At 44.6% G+C, this 20206-nt stretch overlaps 1 protein-coding gene across 6 annotated transcripts in view; it reads left to right on the plus strand.

Moving 5' to 3' along the window:
* AKAIN1 (A-kinase anchor inhibitor 1) overlaps positions 1–20206 on the plus strand; it is a 79772-nt gene that overhangs the window by 48975 nt on the left and 10591 nt on the right. Inside the window, exon 3 of one of the 6 annotated variants that reach the window (XR_012325337.1) lies at positions 16784–16907. The exons of the other annotated variants lie outside the window; for them this stretch is intronic. The gene's annotated coding sequence lies outside the window, so the exon portion shown is untranslated. Of the gene's footprint in view, positions 1–16783; positions 16908–20206 lie in introns of those variants that run through there. 6 annotated transcript variants of the gene reach the window in all.

Genomic DNA, 20206 nt, shown 5'->3' on the forward strand with positions numbered 1-20206 from the left:
CTGTTTACGCTGCAGTAGTCGGGCCCCTCAGTGCTTCGTCTAAGTGGGCAGTTGTGCTTACTGCTCTTTGCTGTCAATTTGCTGATGAGAGACAGGTTCTCCAAGGTGGACCTTGACCACGCCTGGACGTGGTACATGGCCCTCAGGGTCCCTGTAGGCAGTGACCCCTTGAAAGGGAACCCTCCTGGGCACCGCCTCTCCCACAGGGCAGGACATTGAGAGGCTTGGCCCTTCTTGTGCGATGGTTCCCGGGCTTGTTCCTAACCAGGCTGGATTGTCTCCAGTACCAGAGTCCACAGCACTATTGCAACTTCTCTGCACGTCTGAAAGTTGAAAAAAAATGTTCGTGGGAGAAAAGCCAGAGAACGTAGGGCAGGGGGCAGAGAGCAGGTGCAGAACGAACCCTGGAGGGGAGAGGGGTCCAGGGCAGGGGGGGAAGCTGCAGGGTGAGAGCTCAGAGCATCTTTCTCGGACTGTTGTCTTCACGTGGCAGGAAGTGTGCTGGGGGTGGGCGAGCGAAGATCCCAGACAGCCCAGAATCAATCCCCCACCCCCTTTTTCTGCCTGGTATCCCATTTCTAGGTCCGTAATCACGCACAGCAGATGGCAGGGGCGGGGATGAGGGCAAAGAAGGGCCAGGCTGGACAGGTGCTCGCACGGCACTTGCTGCTGCTGCCGCTGACCGCCGTCGGTGTGGTCCAGGGCCTAACGACGGCTCTGTGCTCCCAGCGTTCAGGAAGGTTCTTTGAAGCTTCCCTCTGAATTCCCAGAGCTTGATTCATGTTAATTAATTTATGAGGCAAACACTCTGTGCCAGACCTGGGCGCGAGTGAAACAGACGTGACCCCTGCCCTCAGGGGGCTTGTCATCATGCTTAGGCACAGAGACTAGAAAAACAACTGCTCGGTGTCTTGACTGTTTTCTCTGTGAAAGGAAAGGACACGATTTTATTCCAGTTAGAATATAAGCAAAGTTAGCCCCTCATTTCTGTTTTGGCTCACAGTCGAGTTGTGAGCTGCTTTTTTTTTTTTTTTTTTTTTGGGGGGTATGCGGGCCTCTCACTGTTGTGGCCTCTCCCGTTGCGGAGCGCAGGCTCAGCGGCCATGGCTCACGGGCCCAGCCGCTCCGCGGCATGTGGGATCTTCCCGGACCGGGGCATGAACCCGTGTCCCCTGCATCGGCAGGCGGACTCTCAACCACTGCACCACCAGGGAAGCCCACCAGCTGCTTTTAGATGTGCTTTTATGTCACTGATGGCTGTTCTTCTTTTTGGATGTGGGGAAAATGTCAGTTTCTTGAACCAATGATTTGGAAAACAAAAAATACACAGAAGATGAGAAAGCTACACAATGAAATACGACACACACCAAAAAACACCTACTATGCCCCATGATGTGATATTTAAAATTTTTTTGTGTGTAATTTCACAAAAGGCTTTCAGCAATTATATGCAGTGAATCCCAGGGAAATTCACATGTATTATGCAGCAGCGTATAGTCAGTCAAAGCAAGTTCTCTCCTGGAAGAGGATCTGAGCGTTTTCATGGTTAGTAGTAATTAGGATGGTTCTGTTAGGCTCTTTATTTTGCATATTACAATATCAAATTATAGGATTTGAATGATTAAATACTTTTTAACCAGTTGTGAAATGAAACATTTCTCATGCATTAGAACTCAGACAATGTTTAAATAAGACTATTCACCAAATCATTTGTCCTTCTTCAAAATATCTGATTATGCTGTAAACTTTCAAACAAAAAGTGTGTTATCTAGATCTCACCCCTGTTTTCTTCCATTGTAACTCTTTTCTTCATTGGCAGGAACCTGATCTTCACAGTCTTAATATGAAAGAGGGAGTTTTATAGATTTGGTATAAATGAATTGAGTCAGGCACTTGAGAAATTGCTTCTCCCGGCAGTAAAAATTCTATTTCTTATATTCTTGGGAAGTGCAAATAGAAGAGACCAAGAAAAACCCTTTCTGATATAGGGTGTTGTTTTCTTTTTTTTCTTCCCTAAAATGTTGTTATGGATCGTCTTAGCCTTTGGTAACATGATTTCTTGGGGGAAAATACATATAATTGTATAAAATTATGTAAAATATATTAAATAATTTGGTCAGTGAAATATCACAAGGAATAAGTAGGGCTGTGAATCAGGGACTCATCATTCTATCTATCACCAATTACTTATTAAGCAGATATATAGCATACTAGGAGCCCAGTCTGTGGAGTCAACCTGCCTGGGTTCAAATTCTGCTTACAAGCTGTATGATATTGGGCAACTTACATAGTCTTTTTTTTGCTTGTTTCCTCATGTGTAAAATGAGGATAAAATACTACCAGCCTTATTCTAGTTATCTATTAACTGCATCACAAACCACCACAAAACTCAGTGGCTTAACAAAAGGACAGTAGTCATTTGGGTCACGAATCTTCACTTTGGGGAAGGCAGAAATAGCTTGTCTCTGCTCCATTGGCATCAGCTGGGATGACGAATATCTGAGGCCATGTTCTCTTCCACGACTGATGGTTGATGCTGGCTGTCAGCTGAGATCCTAGCTGGATTCTGTTGGTTGGAACACCTCTACGTGGCCTCCCCACGTGGCCTGGGTCTCCTTACAGCATGGTGGCTGGGTTCCACAGTGCGCACCCCAAGGGAGAAAACGCCAGGTGGACGCGGTATCGCCTATCCTTGGAAGTCAAGCCATCCCTTCTACCATATTCTGTTAATTGAGGCAGTCCCAAATGCTCACACAAGGTCAAGGGGAAGGGAAATAGATTCCATCTCTTGATGAGGGATGGCAAGGTTCTGAAGAACATGGGGGACCAAGAGATGTTGTTGCGGTCCTATTGGGAAAACACAACCTTTGACTTAACTTGATACAGTTTTTGTGAGTCAGTTCATAAATAAAATATTTATCAAATATGGAGCAGTAAATACGTGTGCTATTGTTATTACGGAGCATGTAAAATGCATTAGGGGACTGTATAAATTCTTTGGTTAGCAGAGACAGAAAACTCTGGAGTTACCAGTCCAACCCCTAATTTCAACATAAGGAAATTGAAGGCCAGGGGTTAACTTGCTCAGCCATCCAGTGAAAGAACTGTGGTCATGAGCCCAAAGTTGTGAGTGCTTATTGTTTAAGGTCAGACAATGGAAACTTACAGAGCTGGCAGTCATGGAAATAGACCTCTAAATAATTACTAAAGTAATAAATACGCTGTCTCCAGAGATCCTTGGAATCAAAGATAGACCTGATTATAAAAGGAATAGGCCTTTTCTCTAACTTGTAGTGTATTTGTGTTCAGTTGCAAAGTTGGTTTTTTTGCCTTTATTTTGTGGTTGATAGGATCAGGTGAAATTCTGCCAAAATTGCTAATACCACATATTTTGCCACATAATGCATACAAGGCAGTATTTTTGTTAAAAATCAGAATATTTTTGACTGTGCCAAATGTGTGAAGGTGTGTCAGTCTTATATACAAATATAATTGCATGAGGAGATTGTACCTGATGAAGTGGGCGGACAGGAGGTACACATGGCACAGTCCAGGACTTCAGATGGCGGGAGGGGGCTGGGATGTGTGGCAGGCCTTTGTCCTCTGCCTGGCCCTTGTTCATTTCAGAAACCTTCCCCTGCCACCCCAGGGCCCAGCAAGCCCCAGCCCGAGTCCACTCCCATAGGCTGAGATGCTGACTTGGGACTATGGGAGTCTTGCTACCTTGGACCAGTTCTTTGCAGATAAACTTTGTCTTCTTAATGACGCCTCTGTGATCATCATCATGTTGGCATAGCTTGACCAGCGCTCTCCCTAGAAAAAGCACATTTACATTGGCCTTGGCCAAGCTCGTGCTGATTGAGTTGTCCTTCTAGAACCTTGGGCAAAAAAGGGTCTACAGGAACTCTCAGCTGCCTCTGTCTGCTGACTCCCAAGGGCAGATATAACACTTTCCCAATGTAAAATTTCATTGGTTACAGTTATTAAAACTTCAGGCCGGTATGGGATTGAGGGGCTGCAGGTGAAGAGTAACTATACTGGCTGGGCATTGCCTGTAATGGTAGATAGTTAATATAAACATGTTTTAATGAAGACTCATTTCTTTCCTAGAAAATTATGTGTATCGTTTATTATAAAGTTGTATCTTTTTGCTCAGAAATATGTTAATTGAGAGAAAGTGTTTTCTTGCTTTTAGTTTATCGGGATTTTCTAAATCTGTCTGTTAGACCCTCTAGGGACCTCAGAGGAGCCTGGAGCTGCCAAGTTTGTTGGTGGTGGGCGTGTGGAATGTGACCCATGGTCATGGTGCTGGTGTGGGGAAGGCCAGTGGGTTCATCTCGTCTTCCAGTTCAGCCTGGCTTCCCGGAGCTAAGCTGTGCAGACCTCGCCAGGGAGGAAGGCCTTGGCTGACGGAGGGCGTCTGTGGCGGCTCAGGCAGAGGCGCTGGCTGTGCCGACGTGCTGTGCGTTTGCTGTCCCTGCTGTAAATTTCACCCAGCCTTCCTACCGCAGTTAATTCTACATGTCAGTTTGGCCAGGCGATGGTCCCCAGATTTTTGTCAAACATGAATGGGCCTCATCCCATCCCTGGAAGGCCTTAAGAGAAAAGACTGAGGCTCCCGGAGGCAGAAGAAATTCCTCCTCCAGAGACTCGCCTGCAACATCAACCTTCCCTGCTGGCCTGCCCTGAAGATTTGAGACTTGCCAGCCCTCACGATCACGTGAGCAAGTTCCTTTAAATCTCTGTCTCTAGCTCTGTCTCTATCCCATTGGTTCTGTTTCTCTGAAGATCCCTGAGAGATACATCTCCTTTAGATCCCTTATGTAGTTACCCCACACTGTTTTTTGTTTGTTTGTTTGTTTTTTAAAGAATTGTTTCCTGTGAAGAGAAGAGCACCTGTTTATGGTCCTTGTCATCCAAAGGGCACATTTCTTAGCGAGGCTAGCTTTGGAGGCAGGAACCATAAGGAAAATGTTTACACCAAGACAAAGATACAAAAACTTGGTAGTAGGTTTCAGGATAAAGGAGCATTTTAAACAACATAAGATATAGAAACATGGAGACAGGGTGGTGCCGAGGAGGAATGGGCGTGAGTTTTGGAACTGGGCAGCTTGGATCTGAACTGTGATCTGCAGCCTCCTGGCTGAGTTACCTTCAGAAAGGTACTTAACCTTTCTGAGCTGCAGCTTTCCTCATCTGTAAAACAGGCCAAATGACATCCACTTTTTGGTGGGTAGTAGATCATGTAGGTGCTCAATCATTGGTGGCTACTTTGGCCGTTTTGGTTATTAAGAAAGGCTGCATTAGGGCAATGGCAGAATGATGCGGCGGGTCGTATTTCTTTATTGTTTCCTTCTGCTCCACTGAATAAACAGTTTTCAGATCGGCCTCCTCCCTTTACTTCACCCAACTGTGCTTGCAGACTGTTCATTCATTTCAAGATATAAGTGATACAGAAGAGCACCCGTTGTTACCCTTTTCCATAATAGGGCTTAAGGAAAAGCAAAAGCGACAGAAATTCTGGCAATAGCCATAATTCAGGGGCAATCATGTTCAGATTGGGTTGGGGGACAGGGGCAGAAATGGTGGTCTCCTCTGCAGTGAGCAGAGCATGTGGTCCTGTCTTTCTGCCTGCAGGTAGGAGAAACAGCACTACTTCCTGTAGGCGGTTAGAGGAATAAAGGAGGTAATTCATGAAATGTGCTCACTGTGCCAGGAGCATAGCAAGTGCTTAGTGAAGATTAGCTAGAAACAGCAGCAGCGGTGGCAGCAGTAATTTACTACAAAGATTGGCGTCCAGCACTTCAGGTGGGGGAAAGTATGAAAGAAGGCCACGTGGGAAAATAAACGTGACGCGTATTCTGATGCCAACTAGACTGTAGGGAAAACTTTTCAGTGGGGATTAGGGAAAAGTAAAATATTTAAGGTAGAGCCAGGGCAGTGTCATAAAACTCAAAACGCTGTCGTATGGTTATTATTACCGCTGTTTGGCAATGGTTTATGAGAATCTGCCCTGTAAAACATCACTTCTGTTGCAGAGTCTGTTGTTATAAACTCTTGATGGGATGGCGTTGCCTGCTATTTCTGCAAAGTTAACAACATGGTTGTGGCAGACACTGATGCTCGCCTAGACAATAGCAACTCCTCCTTCATCTGGGTGAGCCCTGATTTTGTCCTGGTATCTACCTTTCACCCATGTGGTTCAGGTAAACACTGATTAGTCTAGGCTATAATGATGGTTCCGTTCCTGTTGCCAGTGATTGGTTCAGGGTGGCCATATAACCAAATAGATAAGAAAGAAATCTTGCTGGTTGAGACATGTGTAGAGGGGGTGGTAAGGGAGGAAGGCATCTAGTAAAAGGTTCCTAGCTCTTAGAAATAGTCAGAAGGAAGAAGGAGTCCACTTTCCACCTCTGGATGTTGCTTTATGAGGTTGTGATGCCTGGATCTATTGCAGCCATCTTGTGGACATGAGGTAGAAACCAGCCATCATTTTATTATTATTATTATTGGCTTATTTTTGCCTGGGGAGAGATACACCCATCATGTTTTTGTTCTGGATGAAGATAGGACTGAAGAAGGAGGATGAATGCATATTGCTATTGTTTTTGCACATTCTGCATTTGTTGAACCCTACTTCTTCTGCTCCACAATACTGTGGATTCTGATCCCACAGTCTCTCTGCTCTCTTGGGCTGACTGAGTCCCACCTTCTTGACAGTCCTCTTCTAGTATATTCTAGGATGTGGCTTTTTCTGAGTATTTCCTATGTCTACTCAATCCTATATGCTTTTCTTTGTCCACAAATTTGTAAAGCTCTCTCTTCATTGGTGCCCTCTGTTCCATTTTCTCTTCTTTCTGTGTTTGTGGGGTTAGTCCTTTTTGTACTTTTATATATGGGAAAGTACACAGGCTAATGCTTGTGCTTAGTGGATCAGTATGACTATTTCTTTTGTAAATTGCTCATTATAATTAACTTCTGTTTTATATTGGGGTTGTCATCGATTTGCAAGACCTATTTACATATTAAGATACCAACCGCTTTTCACATATATAACCAACATTTTTCCTAGTTTATTGCTTTTGAAAATTGTTTGTGTTTTTCTTGACATATGGAAGATTATATTGTCACGTAGTAAGATTTATCAATCTTCTTTGTGATTTCTTTCTTTGTTTTTATTCTTAGAAGGACTTTTTCTCCCCAAGATCCAATATATATTCGCTCTACATTTTTGATTCTCCCTTCCTCTCTGTCTTCCGGCACACCATCATCATTGGTCCATGCAGAGCTCTTGTTTTTTTATTTTCTTTTTTTCCTTTTATCCTCCATCCTCAGTGCCATTTCTCTCTCCAACCACATACATCTATTCTAATGCATCCAATGTATGTTCTTTATTTTAAAAACAGTCACCATTTTTTCTCCATCTGGAGTTAGAGATTTAAAAATTAAAAAAAAAAATTTACCCAGTTTTCTCACTGTCTTTCTCTGTTCATTCAAATTGCCTTCTTTACCAAATGTCAGGTACCAGGCTTTCTAACCTGTTCCGTTTATCCATCTGACTGCTTTGGTGCTAAGATCACACTACCTTAATGATTATATAATTTAAAAACATTTGAGTATGCGGGAATGAAAATCATGTGTGATGTTCTTCCTGTGTCATTTAATTCTTTTCTCTTTTTTAATATGATAGACAAGGGGACCATTCTCTAATAACTAGCACATCTATGTATGTTAGTGTAGCAAATTACTAGTCACTGTCACCTAGGCCAGTCACGCCTTACATTTTGCAGATGGTGAAAAATATTATGGTAGATGTGACTTTAGGAGCAGAAACATACTTAAAAGTAGTGCCTGTGACTGATTCAAAAGGAAACATGCTCACATGTTTCAGTGAACTCTGGTTTAGAGTTACTGAAGATGTTTACTGTGATTAACATTCTTGTAACCTTAAATCATGCTCTGTCAACTTCTAAGAAAACAATTTCAAATGTCATTTTGTGCGTTGATTGTGCAAGGATCCAAGAATGAAATCGGGTTCTGACCTTCCTTTTATCCGTGTTGAGCAGACTTTTCTGTCTGGAATTGGTATTTATCAACAGCTTTCGTCTTTCCTGTGTGTTTATCATGGGAATGTGGTTTGAATATGGTTCTTATAACATGGAGCATGTGGAAATATTGTGGTGAGAATGAGATTTTCTGCTTTTGGACACAAAATGGTGCCTTGTTTCCTGAAGCAGCCCTGGACGGTGGTCCTCTGTGCCTGCTGTGGGGGAGGACAGACAGGGAGAAAAAGCGCAGCAAAGACTTTTTTGTGCCCCCTAGAGCAAAACAAAAAGGGAAAAATTGGCAACTGACTAGTGCCTGAAAGCCAAATGTGTTAATTCAGAAAAATGACAACTCTAGCATTTTGTTGGGGCAAAATGGCAAAAAAACCAAATGCATTGCTATAAGATGTGAACATTTTAATTCCTACCAATAATCAGTAATATAATAATTGAGGGGGGCTTGGTTTTGAGGAGGGGTTAGGGCACTTTAGGTAATTTAGGTAATTATTTAGTTTAGGGAACCTTCTCACTAATAGATGCTTATAATCCTTCTGTATACTGTGTACATTCTAGTTGATTTGCCAAAAATCACAAGCTTAAAAGCTATGAAAATAATAGTTTATCACAATAATTGCATAGTACATTTTAGAACGCTGAATATCAGAGGATTTTTAGAAAAGGAACCTTGAACCCAGACAGGTCAAATGAATTGTCAAGTTGCTTAGTAACTTAGGGGTGAAGCTGGCTGCAAATCAGACCTTTATCAAAGCCCACTGTGGGAACTTCCATGGTGGTGCAGTGGTTAAGAATCCACCTGCCAATGCAGGGGACACGGGTTCTATCCCTGGTCCAGGAAGATCCCACATGCCGCAGAGCAGCTAAGCCTGTGCGCCACAGCTACTGAGCCTGCAAGTCACAACTACTGAGCCCACGTGCCGCAACTACTGAACCCCGGGTGCCTAGAGCCCGTGCTCCAGCAACAAGTGAAGCCACCGCAATGAGAACCCCACGCACTGCAACGAAGAGTAGCCCCTGCTCGCTGCAACTACAGAAAGCCTGCACGTAGCAAGGAAGACCCAACGTGGCCAAAAAAAAAAAAAAAAAAAGTGTGGGTTCTGCCATGTAGGAAATGCAAACTGCTTTCTCTGAGAATCAACTGGCAAAGGCTGTCTGGAGCACTGGTTGGAGACTGGGGATGTAGCCAAGCTCACTTTTAACAAGTGACAGGAGGGTTAGCAGTGCCAGCCTTAGAAAGAGGTGAGGTGAGACATGCAGCCTATGTCTGCTCACACCGTATTGCACTTTTCTTGTACTCCAAGAGATAAGTTTATATATGTTCTTAGCTTATCCGCTGAGGATTCCACTTAGGCCACGTTGGATGTGTGGGTGAAGCTCCCTGGTACCTGATTTAAGGACAGGGATTGAAGACAGAACAAGTGCCCAGATAGAACCCTTAGCATCCCATCTTGGAAAACTCTCATCTCTACTTTATTTGAAAACTGGGCGTGACCCCAGAGTGTCCCTGTGTTCCTGCTGCTCTGAGGGGTTAAAGGTCATACTGTAATTACAGAGAGCAGACAGAGCACAGGAAGTGAAGTGCTTTGTCGTTACTGCTGTTATTTCTTGCCCTTCACTCATACCACCCTTGGGGTGTTGGCAGGTATGTGCCCTGCAGACCTCGCCACTCTCCAGTTACCAGGTGAGCATGGGATGGAGCCAGTAGCTGATGGACCATTTTATTTGCTTTTCTTAGGCACCAGTTAAAGTCGTAGATGACATCTCCCCTTGATAAGCAGCAGACAGACGTTGAAACATTTCAATAGAATGTTTTGCTGGGTTCATCTTTCCTTTTTCATGAGGACTGGCACTGATCCATATTTCCTCAGTGAGTTTTCATGCTCTGCAGCCTATCTGGCTGGTAGACTAGAGTACACATAAGAGAGACGCCAGCTGTCTACAGCAGGAACTGAAATAATGAGTTGAGAAGTATTCAGTTAATGGGCTGGAAAGGTGGAAATTAATTCAAATCATTGAGGACAACGTTACTTATACATTTTGTTTTTAGACATAATGGAATAAAAGGTAATGGTTTCTACTCCCAATTTTAATATCCATTCATAAAGACCAGTGATATGGTAATTTCCCTCATGCATTGTCACTGGGAATGCATTATTGCACCAATTCATTTTTATGTTACGTGATATAAATGTTATGTATAAAGGATGACACTAATGTCCTATGTATTACTTGTAAGGCAGGTGCTACAGTTGTTTTCAAATGTTGTGATAAAATTTTTGTTAAGCTACTCACTTTCAACCACCTTTTTCCCCTGTAACCATTGAGGATACACTGAAGCAAGCTTACATGTTGAGAGCTCCAATCCCTATTTATGGAAAGGACTGGAGCCGCCTGGCTCATCCCAGATTGTATGACCTTGACCGTTTTAGCTCTATGCAAAACAGTTGAGTTCACTGGATTAGAGATAATGAAGTAGAAATTAGATACACATTTTTCACTTGCTTTTCCAGAGTTAATTTTCTTTTGAGTGAATGAAGAACTCATTTAGTAAAATAAATACAAAACTGTCATATATCTGCAATCCACCAGTGCCTCTCAATTGTGCTAACCCTACCTCAAGCCACAAGCAGTGAACTGATTGCTCCTCAACTTCACAGAATTCTAGCCTGTGTAGGAAAATGAACTTTGTGATAAGAGTAGGCACTAATAGGGTATATTTGTTATCTTTTTGTCATCTTGCTAGGATTAATTTTTCCCTCCCCCTGGGTTAACATGGTTTTTTACATAACATCATTTCCATGTGCATTTTATTTATTTATTAATAAATTTATTTATTTATTTATTTTGGCTGCGTTGGGTCTTCGTTGCTGTGCCGGGGCTTTCTCTAGTTGCAGCGAATGGGGCTACTCTTCGCTGCGGTGCGCGGGCTTCTCTTTGCGGTGGCTTCTCTCATTGCGGAGCATGGGCTCTAGGTGCGCAGGCTTCAGTAGTTGTGGCTCGCGGGCTCTAGAGCGCATCCTCAGTAGTTGTGGCGCACGGGCTTAGTTGCCCCACGGCATGTGGGATCTTCCTGGATGAGGGCTCAAACCCGTGTCCCCTGCATCGGCAGGCAGATTCTTAACCACTGCACCACCAGGGAAGTCCTCCATGTGCATTTTAAATTCAAATATGAGTTGGGTTTTTTTTCAACCATCCTTTTTTTTTATCTTGCTCTCGATTTTCTGCACACAGAGAATATATTCCAAATACAGGTGTAATATCTGCCTATGATATATATTCAAATGTGTATCATCTTTTCTGTTCATTTGATAGAATTACAACCTCCACCCTTTTCACGGTTTTCTAAAAAGGCCTAATTGTTGTACTATTAGATTTTAAAATAAACTGCCTGGTATATTATGTGATTCACTAAGTATACCAGATGGATCCAAAAGATACTGAGTCATGTTGTTCAGCCTGAACACACATATTGATAACATTTTCTGCCAGCATTTTTTTTATCATTTGCAAATATTCTACCTGTTAAAGCTTCAGAGATTTGGAAGTATGTCTTCTAATTTTATTACTTCTTAGAATCCATTTTAATTCATATCTATTAACTCCAATCAAGTATTGAAATAAATAGCTTGAAGGCTGCCAAGAAGACAACATGACTTTAACATACAAAGCATTTAAACCGTGTATATGAGAAGGAATTTTTCCATAGATAAGAGCTTCTAACTTGAGAGTGTTTCTGGTCAATAATGCCTTTGGCCTCGAAACAAAGCAGGCGTTGAGGGTTTTCTCCTTGATTTATTTCCATCTCTCAATGATCCAAAAATGATTAAAGAAGCAGCTCCATTTCCCTCAAAAAAAAGTTGTTTTCTTACATTGTCCATGAACCTGAGAGCTTTGACAAATTTAACTATAATTAAAGAGGAAAACCCTGGAAGTAATACTAATCTCCATAACCCTGGTTGGAGACCAAGAGAGGGGCATAGATGTAGCAACAGTTAGAATTTTGAAATTAATGGGTCAAACCTTGTCGAAGATGAATGTCTGATTAGTGTTTCCCAGAGTGCCGTGGGATCTGGCACTCAGCTAATTCACTAAATGGAAAAGACACCCCTCGCACTTGGGGGCTTTGATTATCGGTTTGGTTGTTCCCATTAATTAAGTAAACAGTGAAATGCTCACTTGCCCACTGAATTTCCTCATGCTCCATGAGTATAGACTGAAGGTGAGCATTAAATAACACCTGAAACTGCATCAAAATTACCTGCCGTGGTGACTAAATACGTAAACTTCTGAGCCCGTCCCCCACCGTCTTCCCTGTGACATGACTCTAACTATGTGGCTCTGGTGATGCCGGGTTTCGGGAACCACCAGCCCACCTGAGGGTCAGTGACCTGCCTGGGGCCCGTCACTTCGATCTCACCTTTTCAGTGAAGGATCATCCTCTGTATCACTTTTCTGTGTGTTCACTCTTTTCTGCTGCTTGTGCCATGACTGGGCGACCCTTTTGCTCTTTATGCCCCTAGTCGTGCTGATTTTAGGTCTTTAAAGAGAAATCTGTACAAAATGGGAATTTGGAACTTACGGCAGAATTTGAAAGAATCCCTTCAGCCTTATTTGCCATATACCACGATGCAAACACATATCACATTCAACTATTGATGGCATCGGAATATTTATTATAACACTTTCAATCCTCATATTTATGGAATACACCTCGGAAAGCATTTCTGTTGTGATCTCTGTGCAAACCTATGCAAATATGTTATTTTCACTCATTAAAACAGAAATGGCAGCACTTTAAATAATATGTAAATGTGAAGTCTTGAGTCTTAAACTAGTTACAATGTGTCTTATGTAGTTAATTTCTATTTTCCGTAGTTTGCTTTGCTGGAAGCTTTTTTTTTTTACTATCTACAGTTTCAATCAGACGCATGTGATTTAATTTTATTTTGGGGTAGCTAATTTGCATCCTCAGAGAAACTGTTTCTCTCTTTCTTCATCCCTCCCTCCCTCCCTTCTTTTCTCCGAATCTGATTCTCAGACCAGATGCTCAGTGCATTTGCTGTGCTCTGACTTGGAGGTTTGAGGCTGACAGCCAAAGCTCCCTGCGACCCAGGGCGAGACGCGAAATGAGCCCCCGTCACGTGGGTCTAACAACGGTTCCTACCGTCTGGGTTTATTTTCCTTCAGCTTCTTCTTCCTTCTGAAATATCACTGGAGAGAAAAAAAGACATAAAGCATCTGATTTTGTTCTTCACTTCCTTTTCTATTTCCAGCCACCTGTTCTCATTTTCTAATTAACCCCAACACAGCAACAAGAGCCAAGATTCTCATGGTTATATAAGAAGGTATAATAAAAGGAAAGCCACGTCTACTAGAATTTTGCCCAAGGGAAACTCGGCTTCATGGTTGAAGAAGGCGTTCTGTTCTCTCTTTGTCCAATTTGTACGGGAAGCAGTGGTGATTTGCCTTCTCACTCCTCTGCTACAAAAACAAATCAGGTGTTTTTGCGTGTATTGTATTGTGTGAGGAAGGCAAGGCTTCCTGTGAGCTCAGAGAAGTCTGGAGGTGGGGTTCGAACCCAGTACCTCTAGGACAGGGGCCCCCTCTGCACAGGCTGACGGCCTCTGAGCACCTGCTGTGAGACCTGATTCATTAGAGCCCGATGTGTGCAGGGTTCAGGGAGTTGATAAATGCCTGGAGAGTCTTCATGGCAAACGATTGACCAGGAGGAACAAAATCACGCTTCAACCTCTGAAGGGACTTTTCACACCGCCTTGCTCTGAAAAGTATTTGAAACCAAATGGAGGGTGCTGAGAACTGACACGAAGCGGGCTTGTAAGGATGAGAAAGGAGGAGAGAAGGGAGAAAAACAGGCTGATAGGAAACGAGAGAGAGGAACTTGCTGTAAAATTTCAAAGGTCGTCATTGGCCTGGTTAGATGTGGCCTAGAAACTGGAGCAGCCTTTCTGATATTCTTACGCCAGGGTGCCTTCTGCACGGAGGCCCGGGCTGGTGCCAAAAGGACGTCTCCTCAGCTGTTTCCTCCTGAGCTGGACTCTCATTGCAGTGAAGCAGTAAAACGTAGCAAAGGCGGCCAAGAGCCGGGAATTAATGGGAGCAGAGAGAGAGGAGAAGACAGAACAGATTGGAGAACAGAAACTGAGCACCCCGTACAGCAGTCCTTCACCCAGCAAATCCTGAGTGTCTGCTGTGAACCAGGGCTGTGCTAGACCCTGGGGTCGGAGGGGTGAGCAGGACAGATGGGGTTGTGCTCTCGGGGGCTGATGGTCTCGTGAGGAAGGACGGACCATTAGCACAGGCCAGGCTGCTGCAAGCAGATGGGTGGTAGGTTCATTCCTGACAGCTGTTTATTCCCCCTTGATGAGAGACTTTCAAAGAGCTGCAGTAAAGACTTTTCTTCTCAGGATTAAGTTCAGAAAACTGAACGCGGCATTGCTACCAAGGGTCAAGTGCCCCATGTTAAAGGTTTTGAATTTTAGACAAAGGTGGACGGCTTGAAATCCATGTAGACCCAAACTCTTTTGCCTTTTGTATTTTAATTTATTTAACAGTCACCTTGGTCAGGGTCCCCAACCTTTTTGGCACCAGGGACCAGTTTCATGGAAGACAGTTTTTCCTCGGATAGGGGTAGGAGGTGGGAATGGTTCAGACAGTGATACGAGTGATGGGGAGTGATGGGGACCTGCTGCTCACCTCCTGCCATGCGGCCTGGCTCCTAACAGGCCGCTGACCGGTACTGGTCCGTGGCCCAGGGGTTGGGGACCCCTGACTTTGGTACTCCTTGCTTTAAGTCACCGTTCTAAGCACACAAATATTCACGTATTTAATCTTCATAACAGTCTTATGAGGGAGGTGCTATTATTGTGCCCACTTTATAGGGGAGGAAATTGGCTTGCTCAGGGTCTCACAGTGCTCTGGGCTCAGTGTTTGGGTCCTTCCCCAAATTCATATGTTGAAATCTTAACCCCCAATGTGATAGTATTAGGAGGTGGGGATTTAGAGAGGTGATTAGGTCATGAGGGTGGAACCCTCATCAATATGATTAGTGCCCTTATCAAAGAGGCCCCAGAGAGATCTCTCCACCCCTCCACCATGTGAGGACACAGTGAAAAGACATCTGTGAACCAAGACTCAGGCCCTCACCAGAAACCGAATCTGTGGGCACCTTGATCTTAGACTTCCACCCTCCAGAACTGTGAGAAATGAATGTTTGATGTTTAAGCCCCTTGATCTGTGGTATTTATGTTATAGTAGCCTGAACAGACTAAGACACACAGTGAGTGCTAATGGGCATTCAACACTGGGTCTTCTAGTGATGAACTGAACACAAAACCAAGTGAGAGAAGGAGGGAGGGCTTGGGGTCAGACGAGAGACAGGTGCCTGGTCAGCAGGGCCCTGAAAGCCACGGTGAGAAGTGAGCTTTCACTCCAGCTGCAGTGGGAGACCAGGGGAGGTTTTGAGCCGTGGAGTGACATATTGGGTTTCCATTTAAAAAGGTTCCTCTGGCTTCTGTCAGAGGAGCAAGTGGAAGGATAAATAAAAGGTGTAATAACAGGACAATGGCTTGATGTGGGGAAAAAAAAAAAATTAGGAAACAAGCCCTGGCATGTGTTTATGTGGTTTCCATGCTGTGCAGAGGACGAGTTCATCTTTGGGCTGCATTCCGAGCTGCCAACTCCTTGCCTTCTGGAGACCAGGTGACAGCAGGGAGGCGTCACGGAAAGGACTCCTGGCAGGCAGTTCTAATCCCAGCTCAGGGACGTACAGAGTGGGACCCCAGTGAGTGGCTTCACACAGTATCTGGGTCTCCATTTCTCTGCTTAAAGAACTGAGAGACTTGATTCTTTATCCCTGTTCATCTTTTTAAGTCTTAAAATATTTTATGATCCTTAAAAACTGTGAGAAAGCTTAGACATCACATCCTTCCGGAAGGTGAAAACTTGGCCTGTCTTGTGCGAACCTGGCACATTTAGACATGTAATCAGTGTTTCGTGAGTGACTATTGAGGAGCAAGTAGACTTGAGGATGGCTGTTGGAAGGCTAGTTCCACAGCACGCCCCGGCTTCTGCTCACGTCCCTCCATCAGGAATTCGTTTATAGCATCTGTCTGCCTCTCACTGCTTCTAGCATCTCTAGGGTGATGTGGGAGCAAGAGGGACCCTGGGGGCCATGAGCTGTTTCAAGGGACAGGGATGCTGCACCTGCAGCACACACTTCCTGTGGCTGGACGACACGGCCTCACAGAACTTCTGCAAGTTTTCAAACGTATATGGAGACTGTGGAGATTAATAACATTTTCATTCATCTAAAAGAATTTCTGAATTCATAGCCTCTTTCTGTCATTGGGTCATGAGGGGCTATGTGAAATACTTTGACGTGACAAAGGAATCATCTTCAAAAGGTTGGGAGCTGCTCCTTCAAGGAGAGTAGGAATGCTTTTACTTTACATCAGAGGATAGTGTTCCTCTGGTTATCCTCCTGAGAGTCCTGCAATATACTCCCATCCTCCAGGGATGAAGAATGACTATTGAGAGAGTCTTCAGACAAGACATTAAAATGTAATCTTGCACTGAAGACTTGTCACAGCTGGGAATTTGATTCCTTCTTTAGCAGAAAAACAGTGATTGTGAGGATTACGCTGTTTATTTTTAGGGAGGACAGTACAAGAGGGATCCTTCTTTTTTTTTTTTTTTATAAGGTCGCACCATGTGGCATGCAGGATACCAGACAGAGATCGAACCTACGCTGCCTGCACTGGGAGCATGGAGGCGTAACCACTGGCCCACCAGGGAAGTCCTTGTTTTTGCTTTTTTTTTTTTTTTTTTTTTTTTGCGGTACGCGGGCCTCTCACTGTTGTGGCCTCTCCGGTTGCGGAGCACAGGCTCCGGACACGCAGGCTCAGCGGCCACGGCTCACGGGCCCAGCCGCTCCGCGGCATGTGGGATCTTCCCGGACCGGGGCACGAACCCACGTCCCCTGCATCGGCAGGTGGACTATCAACCACTGCGCCACCAGGGAAGCCCCTTGTTTTTGCTTTTTAAGGATTCCTCCGAAGGCACTCAGAGAGCTGGTATCAGTTCCTTCCTTCCTCCCTCTCTTTCTCCTCCTCTTCCTCCTTCCTCCCTTTCCATTTTGAGTAGGAAGGGAGAGCATGTGGCTAGTTTTGCCTAGGAACTCAGAATCTTCTGTTAAATATTTAAGAGATCTGGTAATTCGGTCAAGTAATTTTCATCTGAATGAGGACAGGGAACCTCTGGACTGTATTTCCAGCTGCTCCAGAACTCTTGGGAGGACAAATTAAATGGCCTTGTGAGAGTTTCTGTGGTCAGAAAGTACAATGGATGTGCTGGTTATTCTTACTGTGTTTGATTAAATAAAACCACAGCCTTGTCTCATGAATCAAAGATTTCCCCTGCCGACAGTCTCACACACACATTTACACACTCACACACTCATACACTCAAAGTATTCACACACACACACACACACACACACACACACACACACACACACACACACCATCCATCCATCCATCCATCCATCCATCCATCCATCCATCCATCCATCCATCCATCCCGGGTCTGCAGCAACCCCAGAAGTGGCCACTAGGGGGAAGCAGAGGCTGCAGAACCGGGCGGTGGGGGGAGCCGAGCCTCGGGGGTGGAGGGAAGGCCTGGGGCAGGGACCTGGCTCCGAGGGTGGGAGGGGCATCTGCGATCCCCAGCGTCCCCAGGTTGGTTCTGCTTTCTCTTCGGGTCCAGTATGTCGCCTTTTTTAACATGCGCTCACATGGTGCTTACCTTTTCTGTCCCCTTAATACCGGGCTCCCATATTTCCAGAGTGGCCATCTGGGCTGTGACCCCACCTGCTGTCCCTTCCTGGCACATCCCTGGCACGGGGGACTGCGGGAGCCCACAGTTTTGGCCAGCTGGGTTTGTTTGGTGGCCCTGGGAGGGGAGGACAGGCAGTGGGTGACATGGCCACCCGGGAGAAGTGAGGTGATTAGAAAAGCTGAGAAGAGAGGCAGTGGCTGTCACAGGGTGGTCGGGGGCCCATCTCCCCCTCCCGCCCCCTGTTGTTTGATGTGGATAATGGACTTGTTTTCAGTCTTATGGAAAGTGTCATGCACACCCGTAGTTTGGGGACAGATTCTTGGTTTCCCCTTTCCTCTGCATTGCCATTCCCGAATCCCTCCTGCATAGAAATTCTAGAGCTGCTACTGGCCACAAAAAACTAGGAACCAGAGGAGTTGGGGTTCCTTCGTCTTTGGGGCGAAAGGAGGGAAACTTGAAGCTGAATTTTGCAGAAATGCATGTGGAGGTCAAAACCACCTTTCGCGTCTCTTGGAACTCATAACCTAGTCTTGATGGAGTTATTTGCTATCCAGGTGTTCAGAAAATTAAATACCTAAAGCATTTCCAAGATGGTATTTTTACAGACATTTTTCCTGCCTCAGCTTCCTCAAGTGAAAAGCTTTTTTCTCTTGTGTGTGTGTGTGCATGTGTGTTTCCATGACAAAAACTGCTTAGTTTAAGGTAGCCTGACTTATGAATTTTTTCCTTTATGGTTGTTACTTTTTGTGTCCTGTTTAAGAAATATTTGCCTACTCCCAGGTCATAAAAATATTCTTTTATATTTTCTTCTAAAAGCTTGATAGTCTTTTAAACACTGTTTTCCTGAAGAGCAGTTTTAAGTTCAGAGCACAATTAAGGGGAAGGTAGAGAGATTTCCCAAATACGCCCTGCCCCACACATGCACAGCCACCCCCCTAATCAACATCCCCACCAGGATGGCGCATTTGTTACAGTCAGTGACCCTACGTGGACACGTCATCACCCAGGGTCTGTAGTTTACATCAGGCTTCACTCTTGGTTTTATATTAATACATTCCATGGGTTTGGACAAATGTATGATGACGTGTATCCACCACTATAGTGTCACACAGAATATTTCCACTGCCCTAAAAATCCTCTGTGCTCCAGCTTGTTTTGCTTTTCAAATACAAATATGAAATCCACCTGGAACTGATTTTACCTCATAATGTGAGGTAGTCAAAATTCTTTATTTTTCCATATGAATAACTACTAGGCCCGACCCCATTGCTTGAAAATGCCGTGCTTTCCCTACTCCACTACTGTGTTGGTGTTTTCGTAAATCAGGTGACCCCAAATGTGGAGGGCTGTTTCTAGACTCCTTATTCTATTCTACTGGTCAGTTTTTCTACTGCTATATCAATATCCCACTTTCTTAATTACTGTAGCTTTATGACTAGTATTGAGAGCTGTTGAAACAGGTCCTCCCTGTTTGTTATTCTTTTTTCAAAATTACCTTTGCTCTTTTTTGACCAAAATACTCAAATTTGATTTCTAGATTAAAACTGTCTTTTCCTCTTCAAGTTTTATGGGCATGATTCTTTATGGCTCTCCTAAAAATAACACATGGGAGGCCAGTCATATAGTATAAGTTTAATTATGTTCTAAAATAATGAGATAGCTCTACAAGGGCAAAGCTTTCTAGGACACAGTAAGTCCGTGAGTCACACGTCTGTCCTGCCCGCCAGGGTCAGGGAAAGAAGTTCCCTTTTTTTCTGTTTCCAAATTCCAACTGTCTTTCAAGGCCTGCTCCAAAGCCGCACGTTCCCACCTGGATTACGTAACTCCCCTCACACTTGCCCAGCCGCCCTGCATGGCACAGATTTGGTGATGATGCAGTGTTACTCTCAGGAAAAGACCCGCCACCTCCCAGCCTCCCAGGACCTCCACCGTCTGGGCTGGGCCACTTTCCACAGCATCTCCCGTTTCCCCCTCCCCCCGTGGTACCCAGCCTTCAGGTCCCCACAGGGCTCTGCCCCACACACTCCAGGGACTTTCCATTTGGGTTTGATCTGTCTGCCTCTGCGTAGTTCTTCGCTTCTTGTTCCCACAGCCTTCCTTGTATGGGCTGATGCCTTGTGAACCCTTCAAGTCCTCCATCTGGGCATCCTTCCCTGGCCCCCAGACTACATCAGCTCCCCTTGTAATATGCTCCCCCTTCATGGCGTGCATCGCAGCTCAAAATTATAAACCTAATGGATGATTTGATCAACGCCTGACTCTTCCACTAGATTCTAAACTCCAATAAG

This window comes from Tursiops truncatus, chromosome 13 (genome assembly GCF_011762595.2).
Source record: "Tursiops truncatus isolate mTurTru1 chromosome 13, mTurTru1.mat.Y, whole genome shotgun sequence".
In the NCBI taxonomy this organism is placed as follows: domain Eukaryota; kingdom Metazoa; phylum Chordata; class Mammalia; order Artiodactyla; family Delphinidae; genus Tursiops; species Tursiops truncatus.